General features: G+C 30.6%; 1 long non-coding RNA gene across 2 annotated transcripts; it reads left to right on the forward strand.

Annotated features, from left to right (window-relative positions):
• The first annotated feature begins 365 nt into the window (after positions 1 to 365).
• Positions 366 to 4,614, forward strand: LOC112538787 (uncharacterized). Of its 2 annotated transcripts, none has more exons than XR_003082136.2 (5): positions 366 to 545; positions 613 to 1,327; positions 1,577 to 2,030; positions 2,113 to 3,650; positions 3,749 to 3,846. It is a non-coding gene; the product is annotated as an uncharacterized LOC112538787 (long non-coding RNA). The 2 variants fall into 2 exon arrangements; XR_003082135.2 differs by having other exon boundaries at positions 405 to 545; positions 1,577 to 1,959; positions 3,749 to 4,614.
• The last annotated feature ends 8,812 nt before the right edge of the window (positions 4,615 to 13,426 follow it).

The raw sequence follows: 13,426 nt of genomic DNA on the forward strand, positions 1-13,426 counted from the left end.
TTGTCTTATTGTTTATTTTGTTAATGTTTGACCATTGACCCGTAAATGTCTATATTTTGGCTTCTCATTTTCATTGATACCATTGGGATTTTGATTTAACCATTTTGGTAAATCTAATTGGGTTCAATTGGGATGTAATTTGATTAAAACGGACAATTTTTCAATTTTAAAATTACTCGGTGGATAAAAAATTGTGGGTAGGGGAAAGCACCCCCTTTTGTTGCTCAGAAGACAAATTTGGTTTGTCTACATTTTAAATAGTAAGACTGAGCACATTAAACCGAACCCCTTTTCCCTTTATTTTTTATCCACCCAGTATGCTTATTGACGATCTTAATTATTATACAACCCCTTGACTAAGCGTTTTTTTGTCTTTGCGTTTCCCTCTTTTTTTATTTCAGAAGCTTTTTTAGAAGCTTTATTTTTAATTTTAAACATTTAATCAAAGAAAATTTGTTTGATTGAAACAATCGACACTGTCAATCAACTGTCATCTGTTTTCAAGTTTTTTTCATTAATGTGTTCAATTAAATGGTTTGGATTAAGTAAGTTACTTCTGCTGCGTAGTTAACCCGCAACTCATTTCCATGTGTTTTTTTATTGCTGCTTCAGCCTTTTCCTGGTCAAATCATGGTTTGGTGTTTAATCTTTTGATTAGCTTTCTTTGGTTAATTGTCATAATCAATCCATGTCGAGTCGCTCTTTGTACCTACAATATGCTACAATTGGTTTAATAATTGGTTTAATAATTGGTCTAATAAGTGCTGTAACAGTTTGAATGTTTAACCGTTTTGTTCAAGTGGACTCAATCGATGAATTAGAGCTTACTCAATGATTAACCAGTATTAACTTACTCAAAGCAACTTGGACCTTTACTTGGAAGAAAAAATTTGGGTTCTGAAGCATCTTATGGGGACAAGAATGTTGATGACCAATAAGCTTAATCAACTTTTGGCACTCTCAAGTGATCGCGTTTTAAGGAAACAGAAAACGTAAAATTATCATGCCAGTTAATCCTCTAGTTAAACTGTATGCTGCTGTTTAAATGGAATACATCTGGCAAGAATTATTGGTTGGTCAAATGTAATTCTTTGGCCAATAAATGTTTTTAATGTGGCTAATCTTGGACTTGATGTGTTACCTCAAGTGCTTTTGTTAACCCTGGCTGATAAAAACAAAAGTGAATAACAATCAAGAAGACTGTACAAGTAACCGGTTTCTGTATGTATAACTGTAATCAATTGGTAATACAGCAGTTAAGCAAAGCAAAAAAAATTGAACTTAAATTAAGTTTAACATTAACTTAAAAGTTTACCCAAAGAAACTGGTTGGTTAACGTTTTTTTTTGTATCTACATGGCTTAAGCAAGAAGTTGGAAGATTAATTTCACCTTTCTCTTCAAGATTTCTGCAAGATTTGCAAGAATTATATTTTTTATTGATAAAGGTGGTTCCACCAAAAAGTCAATGTGAATTTTGCCATAATTTATGCAAAACTTGAGGTGAACTTTTTTGCTTGCAACTAACTTTGATTTCTTTTTTTTTTTAACTCAACTTTTCTCTTCTCTTCCTTACAGCCTCTTACCAATAAACTTGCCATTACTTGCCTTGAAGATGCCCAATTACAAAGAGAAAGAAAAAAGAGAAAGAGACTTGGAGCTGTAATTATTATTATAATTAGTCTGAGCGCAAGCAAAGACCTACAAGATACGTCCTACCGGTCCAGAAACTACATAACCCAGGTCCTTCAAACTCGGCCCATAGATAGCTGACATGAATAAATAAGCAAATAAAGGAAACCTGGGAGTGAACGATCAAATAAAGGCAAGCAAAAGAGGTCAAACCAAGTGGATTAGATTGTTTAAGATCTCAACTTTGAAAAGTTTGATCATTTTCTTGGTTCATATCATCACCGTTATCATCTTACAGTCATCTAAAAACTATGGATTCAAATTCTTAGGTAATAGGATCTTAATTGGACCCATCTGACCTACAACTTATCATCTACAACTGTTATTTGACTTGCATCAAGTAAATCATAATATACTTATTCAATCATCATCTTTTTTGGAAAATCCAGAGTCATTCATTCTAATCTTTGTTTCTCCAACAGTTCGCTGTTTACCATTTAAAATCTATCAAGTAAAAAGCTGACTCACAGGATGGTCAAGATTAAAAAGACGGTCACTCTCATCATAATGAATTATTTCCAATAATTTATCTTCTGGTGAATATGCACTCAAGTAATATTAGACGGAGTAGATGTTGACAAAAATGGACACATTCCAATGAGATTGCAATATAATTGCCTGTTTCAACTTGAAATAATCATGACACAAATATTTTACTTCGATCTTACAGTCAAAGCTTCTCTTGTACACAGTGCGTGTTAGATATTGTCAAAGTTGACCGTAATCTTGACAAATCCATATTCATCGCCATTATTATAATCAAGAGGAATAATGCAAATTGAGTGAATAATTACCTTTCGATAAAAGTAACTGTACATCCGCATAGTTTCATCTGTAAAGAGAAAGAAGGAAAAATGCAATCAATTAGTTGATGGGAACAATTAATTACCAATAAAGGGATCAGTAGATGGCTTGAATACAATAGCAATAACAATTTTGGCTTTGATTCGCTATGATGCTGCTTGTGATTATCTGTTTACTGGTCAAAAGCTTGTTAATTATTGGCATCTTAATTGTAAACAAAATTAATTTACAATCAACTTTCATCATTACATTGTTGCTTTCAATCATCAATAACTTGGATCATGTTGGGCTTGTTGCTGCTGTTAATAATACATTAATATCATTATTACTATTAAGTAAATGATAGGATCAACAGAACATTACAACACGAGTGGAATTAATAAAAGGCTGGATCCAGTTAAAAGGACTAACCGTGATTAACTGATTGTTTAAGGTTGATTAAATTGAACATAAGAAATGATTTTTATGGTTTAATAATCATTTAAATATCATCATCAAAATGGTTCCTTTTTTTGTTCCGTCCAGTGAAACCAAATTTCATGCTGTGTTTAAAGTCAATCAGACATAAATCATCCTTTTTTCGCATCTTTGATCATTTAATTTGATATATATATATTTATATTTATATATATATATATGTATTTATATATCATCCAACTGGTTTAAAGAGATTACATGATGTTCAAGTCTGATGATGATTCTGATTATAATGATGATTATGATCAAGAGAAAGTCAGACCTTTAATTGACCTGATTTAATTTTGAAAGGAAGAAAAGATTTTAACTCTTTAATAAGATCTTCTCGATTCTGCTTCGGCAAAATGATGTTACAATTTTGATTAGACTTTTTCGGCCTGTTGTAATTGTTACTGATTGTTGATAATAATGATGATTAACATGATATATCAACCAACAACAAAAACCTATCTTGGCTCATTCAAAACTTGCAACAATCAAAAAAAGCAATCATTTAACTTATGATTTACAGTCTATTTTTTCACCCCAAAAACACTATTACTTTTCATTGTTGATCGCAACTATCCGAACAATCCTTTACAACTTTATCATCATTATACCTTAAATTGGTAATTGTAAAGTTAACTGAAAGATTGACTTGAAAAGCGAGGAAAAACTATTCTCCAGAAACTAAATCAAAGTGAGTTGACAATTTAACTTGAATTTAATTCAAAATTTTAATCTTGCATTTAATCTTGTCCTTAATTTTTCCCATTTCAAATATTCCCTTTAAAACAGCTTTGGTAACAGCTTTTCGTTAATGGCCTGACTATCAAGATTATCATGATTTACAGTCATTTGCTTAATCAGCCACAATAAAATCACAATTGTCAAGATATGAAGTGCAACAATCAACACCAACGTTCAATTGTTTACTCCTAAATCAACCAACGCTGACCCGATTATTGAGATCTGCTAGGATTAACATTTAACCTCAACAGGTTTACAATGAGATAAAGACAATAGTAAATCAGTTGAATCACAATTTGGTTAATCGTTGAATAACTAAAAAATTATTCACTAGTTGACTAGCGACAGTCAAGATTAAAAGATCAACAATTGTAACTCTAATGGTAACTTAAATAGCAACTTTAATGGTAATCTTAATAATAGCAATCTTAATAGATTAAATGGGTTGAATGGGAATAATGGACTTTGAAGATTACCAGGAAAAAGCCAGCGAAATATCAAGACAATACTCGAAACATTGGGTTAATCGTTTGTGTTAAAAACAATTGTTGAATGTGGATAAACTCAGATATAGATTATGTTTAGTTAAAGGTAAAAAATATTCACAATTAACGGTTAAATCGACGTAATTTCACTTAAAATGAAAGTGTTATTTGATTGTATTTTTACGTGAAGAAGAAGCAATCGGTTTGTTCCTTATGAATGCATTACTGTTAATGAGTTTATTCATCTCTTGTTTTGTTTTTATTTGTATTTCTTGAAACCATTGATTATGGTTATGATTACTGATCATCTTTATAATCATTGTTATCATGTGTAAACGTGCAAACAATCAACAATACAGTTGAATGGATAATTATTGGTTTGTCGAAGTTTCAATTTACCATTCAAAATATACCTCATTTTGAGCCATTTTTGCGTTTCTTGGTCACAATTTTTACCTTCTACTCTTTATTGTCTTCACTTGACTGACACTTTAATCATTTTCACTTGATAATTTAATGCTCTATTAGTTTAATAATGAATGTATCTAAATATTGATCAAAACATTTCACTATTAACCATTCAAAATAATCTCAACATATTTTTAACTTGACACAAAATTCACACAAACAAGACTAATGAAACAACCAAATTTCATGATAAATTGTGCTCTTTTTCATTCATTTGTTATTCAGCTTATTGGATTAAATTAATTGAATAGCGAATCAAAATGAGAGTAAAAATGGCCAAAATGGATGATTCTAATTGTTGCAGCTTGAACCAGAGTTAATTGAGTCCTTAATCATCTTAACTCAATCAACCTTTCAACCTCACAACGAGTTTAATATTTATTTTTACACATATTAAATCACATCAAACCACAATAGCAACACAAAAGTGGCCATATTTCGGTTAATAGCGTTACATTGTGGTTCAATCGTTATTTTTAACAGGTTCAAGATTTACTTTTGTTTAAAATGTAATTTAACTTTTGAAAATTGTTGACTAAATCATTTATCCATAAGATTTCAATGATTAATTACAGCGAAAAAATTTTGATTAATTTTTCGCTAAAAAGAAGAGAAAAAATGGCCAAATTAATTTGAATAAAGCTCAAAAGGGCTAAATATTGAATCAAGAAAAAAAGTTGACCTGGAATTTGGCATTCCATCAACTTACATCAATTTTGATTAAAACTTTCACACATCGGCCATTAAAAGGGAAAGAATCTCGACTTTTCTGGAAACTATCGAAGAAGCTATTTTGCATTCTTACAAAGTTGAACATTTCATAGCAAAATAAGGTTCTTGCTTATTCAATGAACATAGAATGTTCATCACTATCATGGTTTTTTCAAGTTCGAGTTACTTTGATGTCTTGAAACAATTGATTCTAAATTTCCTTCTCTAACCGAATCGGTTTGGTCTCTTTAAGTCCCAAATCTAATTGTAAAAAGTCGACCGTTTTTGAAGCACAGACAAATTTGGTTAGTCAAAGTTACCTAACAAGAATTGTCTTGAACTTATTTCCTCTTCAATCCCTAGAATCTAGTTTTGAATATTGAGGCAAATGTTTACTTGAACTAATATTCAGTTAATATTGACTTTTAAAGGTTGTTATTGCGAGTTGAATCTAATAAGCTCTTTATTTAACCCAAACACCATTAAACGGAGATTTGGCTCAGAGTTTGATATGCATCATTGGGATGAAAGTTAAAGAACTGACAGCAATCGTTCTGGTCAAAACTGAAGTTGATTTTGAAAATGTTCAAGTTCGCGGATGTTTTATTTCACCTAAAAAGCTATCGAATCCCATTCATGTAAACTCTTTTTTTTGTCAAATCATTAAAAATGTCATTGTTTCATTATGCATTTGAATCTTTGATAGACTTGTTCAGTGAAACATAATAAGACCATTAAAATGTAAAAATTAGGTTTCAAATTTTTCCTTCACTGAAAACAGGTTGAAATTGTCATCTTCAGTAAAACTGGTTCAGATGAAACGATATTCATCAAGTTTACTTGACGACAAAACCAAGCATAAATCTGAACAAAAAGTTGAAAAATGTTGGCGAATGGTTCAATTGGAAATTCAATTTTTCTTTAACCAAATTCACTCGCAATGAGTTTTTAACCAAATTTAACCAGTTTCTAGATTTGGGTAAATTGTCGAATCGATTGAAATATTAACAACGAATGAATTTGATTCTTCAATCATTTTCATGGTAAAAGTAGAAAAATTGTGAACTTGAATTTTAATGTTTCAAAGTGATCGCCTCTGACAACACTTTGAAGACACAAATTATCCAATGAAATCATTAATCTAACCCAGCTTTTCCTGGTTAACACAAATGACAGTTGGATGGTGTCAAGTCTTTTTTTTTGTATCATAATTAATTAACAATAATAAGGTGTGAACATGGTTTTAATCAAGGTTAACCTCAAGATGATTAAATTGTGAGAGAAAAAATTTCTCCATTTTAAGTTGAATTTGGGAGAAAAATTGAAATCTGAAAATGATTATTTCTTGAGTCAACATCAGTTATTGTACAACAAATGCATTCAAATTGAACACGAAAAACGTAAATCAATAAGTCCATTCCAAGTCCATTCAGGGTTAATCTTTTGTCGCCCATTCAATGTGGTGACATGATAATGACCTTTTCATGAACTCGGATCAAACCGTTGATGAAAATGTGTAAAAATAAACTGTCACTTTGAATGGAAGATGAAAAAAGTTGAAAATTTGAAATGATAAATGAACCAAAATTGAACTTAATTGACAATCAAACATTATCATTACCTTTTCATGGTCTATTCAGGTATGAAAAAAGGACAAAAAAGGTAAATATAAAAGAAATGTAAATATTGTTATCATGATGATTGGAAGATGAAAAAAGGATTTTCTTTCAACAATGTGAATGATGAATTTTCTGCAATTGATGATTAACTTTGAAAAGGTTAAATTTACAATTGTTGGATTGATTCGGAAATTGATGAAAATTTGAATTCATCTTTTGTGATATCAAACATTGCGATGACAATTTAAATCACAGAACTCAACTTTTCTCATAACAGTAATGAAATGGACGTAAAAATAACGGACATTTAAGGTCAAAGATCTGAGACTGAAAAAGAAAGTTGAATTTCCGTTATTCACTGAACTTGACTTCAACCAATTTTAAAGTTACTTCTGAACTTTTTTCCTTCTCTTTTCAAATGTAATTGATTTACAATTATGTTAATCATTACAATGATGATCTTTTTTTTCTTACCTGTCATTTGCTATTTTCACCTTTTCTCTTTCTCATGAGATTCCATTTTAAACTGAAAATGATTATTCGTTTTGTTACGTTTCTCTGACAATGATGAAGCTGGTTGGTAAACACACGCAATATTGATCATTATTGTAACTGATTACATGTTACAAGTTAATCAGTTAATCACTTGCCAATATTATACTAATCATGATAAACAAGAGTAAAAGTTATTCATGAGCAACTTCATTTGTTTCTCTGAGTAAAAAAAGGTTTGAATGGTTATGAGAAAGAAGCAGTTTCAATGAAATCAATGTTGTTTTCAATTGTTCATCAACAATTAGATTTCTTGTGAATCTCAAAATAAGCACAAAAAGTGAATCTCGTAATTGAAGCAATCATTTGAATAACAACAAAATCAATTATCAATATAAATTCATGTCAACCAACAAGTTGTTCAGGTAAATGTCCTTCTTTGACCTGAAGGTAACATTTTAGATTAACTCTGAAAGATGAAAAATTTGTCCATCTGACGCTTTGTAATCAACTTTATTTTCACTTGAAATCTTAATCTTTACAATATTAATGTTGAAACGAGTAAGGTCAAGTTGGGCAAATCAGTTAGTGACAAAGTGACCATTAATTATATCAACTTCATTTTCACCGAAAAAAAATGATTAATCATGAGCAAAGAGTAAATTAATCAAGTTATTAAAAGTGAAGGAAAAGCGCGAGAAGAGAAGAAAAATGTTTCAAATTTTCCGAGTTTCCTAAAAGGTAGAGACAGTCACAATGAATCAATTTAATTCAATTGTTTGCATCACTAATCAATGCACAATCAATGAACATCATGACATTCAACCTGCAAAGTGATTCAAGTGAAATTGACCTTTTTCATTGTTTACTGGCAATCATTTCAATTGGCAGCAATACAATGAACAAAAACACAAATTTTGATGATCAGTAAATAGCAACAATTGAATAGCAAACTTGAATTGTAAGTTTAGTCTTAATCAACATAAACAGTTACATGTTGGCCAAAAATGTTGATTTACTTTGACAAGAGCTATTGAGACAAGTCAGGGATCATCTTGAGTAGGAAGAAACTGAATCAAAGGCAATCAAGAGTAACAAATTAATATGCAGACAATAATTAAATAAGAAAGCAAAATTGGTATGAAAAAGGCATTTATTATTGGCTTCTCAAGGTAACATTTACTCTTCTCATTTCCTGGCAAATGATCATCTTTTTCACATTCATATTCATCTTTTTCATCTTTAATTTCATCTTCATTTCCATCTTTATAATAGCTGAGTTTTTTTCCCTCAAAAATGATTCTCTTTTCTCTCTCAATGTTTGAAAAAGTTAATAACCAAGAGTAGGTTTAATACCAGTCTAATGGTCAAAAAGATGATAATTTACTTTCATTTCAGATTGTTGTTTAGTTCAATTTTCAAGGTTCAATTTCACCAGGAAATCTTTACTGATTAACATGGAGAAGCAGCAAAACTCTTGTAATGACATTATTATTAAATTAAATGTTATTTCCTGAAACATTTAACCCAACAAGGTTATTATTGTAACGCAAGTTCAATTTAATTTCATTACTACTCACACAACACACACAACACACACCTTTAAATCAAGGTTAATTTAAATCAAGCAACCAATTAGTCAATTGAAACATTTCAACAGTTTTTTGCAAATTGTCTGCCAACAAGAGCAATCAGTAAATCAGATTCTCAATTTTTCTTCAATTGTTTGCAAAGTGTTTTGCGATTCTTAAGACTTGGGTTTATCATAACAACAATTATTAGCAAAGGGCAATAGACGATTGCTATCATTGTATTGGCACGTTTCAATCATTAATCAATCACATTTTAGTGCGGAAACGTAGTGACAATAGTCATTATTAAAAGGTAAAAAGTAATCAACGAGAAAAATTCATTTCTTAATAAGATGTAAGGTTATTACCATTGACTATAAATAGGTGGACAACACTTTTGTTCAATCAGTAAATGTGTAGGTTTTCATTTGCTCATCAACTATCTGTTTATTGATTCATGGAGTAATCAAAGTTAATCAATAAACAAGCCTAAATCAAGAGTTGAATTATTCATATCAATAAATTGATCAATTTGAATCCGACCAGATTCACTCAAACATTTTAATCAACTGGAGCAGTTTAACCAAAAGTTAATGTTAATCATTTTGAGTCAAGTGTTGGATTTGTATTAATTTTGAGGAAAATCAACTTTCATTTTCAAGATCATTTCTCAAGTAATCACAAGATTACCTAAAAAGGATTTACTTTAATGGCTATCAACTTACACCTTAACGGACAAGTTTACTCAAGACGGACAGACCAGTTGGGTTGGGTTCAGTCCATGGATCATAACTGTCGACTCAATGATCATCAGAATATTTTGATTGCTATTTTAATTTGATTTTACATAACTCAGTGGTTGATAAATCAACTTATCAGCAATGGTTAAACTACATAATGTGGCACATTTAACAGACACTGTTTAATCGCACAGTTAATATGCATTGTTTTGGTCTTCTCTTGCTTTCTTTTCTTTTTCTTGTTCTTCAATCTCTTTCTCCTCTCTTTCTTTCTCTTTCTTTCTCTTTTCACTCTCTATCTTCTCTATCTTGTCCTTATCTTTCTTCACCTTATCTCTCTTCATCTTCATTCTCTTTCATTTCTCTCTCTCTTCGGCTTCTCTCAATGGACATCGTTACGTAAATTTTTTAAACAACTGCCCCTCGCAGTTATGAGATAAAATTCACTCGGGCTCCGCCCTCGTGCTTTAAATCTCATAACTGCTTGTGGCAGTTGTTTAAATAACTCATAATAAACTTGTCACTGGAAAGACAGTTTCAGTCAATTTTTACTTTTCAAGATTCTCAAGTTTGAGTTTCTTTTTCATTGGTTTGGTGTTTTTACGATTTCTGTTTGTTATTATTTTACTGTAACTCATTAACTTGTGGTCAGTTTCAAGGGTGAACCAAATTTAAAGTTATTAGATGCTATTAAAAGATGCTAATTTAAGTCGAGTGAAAAAAGGCTTGGAAAGTTGATGCCAATAAAGTGAATAAAATGAATGCGGAAATTAAAATAACATGGATTTTCAGTTGAAACTTGACTTCCCTTTTTTCATAATTTACCATTAATTTTGAGCCTTTTTTTCTGAGTGAAATTTTCTGTTAAATTAACTGTTTTTAAATACAAATTTTGTTTCTCATTTCATCCATTTATTATTATTATAAATTATCGTCATTATATTTGTGGGAATTAATTTATTATTTGGAAGAAAAGGTAAGAAAAGTGAGGAGAAGAAGAGAAAAATAATTTCTGGTTAGAAGTGACTTTTCTTGATCATACCTATTTAACATGAAAAACAATTAACAAATGTTGGAAAATGGTGAAAAAAGAAAGTTGAAAAAGTTCAAGAATTCTTGTTTCTCAAGATTAACTCAATATTTTGTTTACTTGGAAGCTTAAATGGTTAAATGTCAAGCTTAAAATGCTATTTCAAATGTAATTCTGTTTACATTTCAATCAGCATTCATTCAACTTTTTTCTCAATCAATTTATGTTAATCAAAAATCCTAGGCTTGGGTCATTCATATTTCAACCTAATTTAAGCTAAGCTTAATGTTATTACCTGGTTTAGGTGAAGAAGCCTGAAAAATTGACTTTGAACGGAAAGTTGATGAAGAGCTTGACTTTGGGGTAAAAGTTGAAGATTGAGGTTTCTATTTTGATGAGTTTAATTGGTAAATTTACGAATTAATCAATTATCTTAATCAATGGTTTGCCTTCTCATGTGTGCTTTGATTGTAGTTTAAAGTAAATAAGCTTTACAGTCACTAGAGCAGGTATATGGTGAATTTGACAACAAAAACGAGATTTGGTTCATTGGAGGTTCAATTTGATTTACATTTAATTCTTGTATCAACATGGAAAAATTGTTAAACAAGTTGATTTGCAGATTGAAGAGCAAAAAATATCTATCGGAAGTTGATTCAAGACAATTCAAGCAACTCACTTAATCAATCAACAGCAAAACAAAGTGAATCGTAAACTGACCATCAGTGTTGGTTCATTGACATTTACATATCAATAATCAATGAAAAGTATTCATTAAGTTTACTCAACAACTTGCATACTTTTTAAAATGCTATTCACAAAGCAAAGAAACATCTTAACTCGAAATTCATGCAACACCTTTTGTCAGCTTCTTACAAACACAAAATTTAATGCAAAACAAAACGACGAAATAATGGCCCTGATCTTGATCCTGGCTTATGCTCTAAAACTGCATCAACTTGAAATTGTTCAAGTTAGTGACTGTTTCATTTAGCTAACAACAGCTTTTGTTAGTACATTAAATTTCATTGCAATATCCAATTTATGTAGCCAAGTATTGAAACAATAAAGAATGAAATAAATTTAATGATTTCTCTGTTTGTAACAAGTTTAACTTGCAAAATTAGTCTGAGTGAAGCGAAGTTTAGTTTGCAATTTTAGAGAAGTCTGTTCTATTTGCACCCAAAATATGTTGCTAACAAGCGTTTTTAGCAGCTTCTGTTCAAGTTAAAAGTACATAGTTTACTTTATTGCCATTTTCAATACAATATCAACCAGTTTGTTGCTGAAAAGAAACATTTGTGCACAAATTGACACAACTTTGCACATAAACAAAACTGGAAAACAATTTCGAGTCTAGCACATTGAAGCCAATTGCTGGATCAGACTAAACCAGATTTAGCGAAAGCGAAGTTTAGTTTGCAAAGTTAGAAAAGCCTGTTCAATTTGCACTCAAAATTTGTAATCAAAAGTTAAACACAAGCGTTTTCAATTTCTGTTCAAACACTTTTCAGAGCCAACTTTGCAACCAAACGCTTGGGCAGACTTCGTCGGCTTGAAATGATCTAGCAAGCTTAGTGGTTCATTACTGTCTTGTTTTGTACGTTGTGACAATAATGTACAAAACAAGACAGATGATCTGATGATGTTCGCTATGTTTCAGTCGGTTAGTTGCATTATTGAGATCAATGAGCTTTGGTTAATTGCGACTTTATCAATCGCAGCAATATTGCATTCAGTGACTTTTTTGTTTAACAAGATGAAAACGAAAGGCTAAAAATGGGATTAAATTGAAATCAGAAGCTATTAGAAGGTGAAACAATTGAAGTTTGGAAAGCGCTTTGAAACGTATTTTCCTTGTTATGGTCATCAAAAGATAATTGAGATGAAATAAAGTAAATTGTAATATCAAATTCATCTAAAGGCTACTATTAATACACTAAACACCGTTTCTGTATTTATTTAAAGGGTCGGAATGTGAGGACAATATGAAATTGATGGTTATTGGTCGCTCAGTGAAAGTAAAGTTTAACTAAACTGTTGTCTCTGATCATTATTGATGATAATTAACGTTTAAACGGTAAAACACAACAAGTAAGGAAAGCAAGAAAAGGTTTATTGGTTGAGTTGATGAAGTTCACTTTTTGTTTCCAGGCTATTATAAGAACTTACAACTTAAATCTTACCTTCATCTTTTATCATGCTGATCATCTTCAAGCTAACATCTCAAAATAGCAGAAACATAAAGATGAAAAATTTGGTCAAAAGTATCATAAAATTAAACTTCATGTCCAACGATTTCAGGTTTTTGCTACTCTGACAAACTGTTGACCAGCAATATCAACTTTCGTTATTATACTCGACATTGAAGATGAAAAGATTGGAAAACAAAAGACTTGGATTAACTGAATCATTGAAATTTGACCATCACTTGAAGGTCCCATCGTTATTGCTATTAGCCAAAACTAGAGATTAAGTTGAAACTCACCGTAATGACGCCTTTGTTTATAATAAATCCATGTAACTGGAATAGGACAAGGTTCATTTATATCACCACCTGAAAGAGAACAGAGAAAATTGGTTTAAATTTTGGCATAAAATGACCATTAA

Source organism: Tetranychus urticae, chromosome 1, assembly GCF_039701765.1.
Source record: "Tetranychus urticae isolate SD_2017Ah chromosome 1, NJAU_TeUrti_SD_1.0, whole genome shotgun sequence".
In the NCBI taxonomy this organism is placed as follows: Eukaryota; Metazoa; Arthropoda; class Arachnida; order Trombidiformes; family Tetranychidae; genus Tetranychus; species Tetranychus urticae.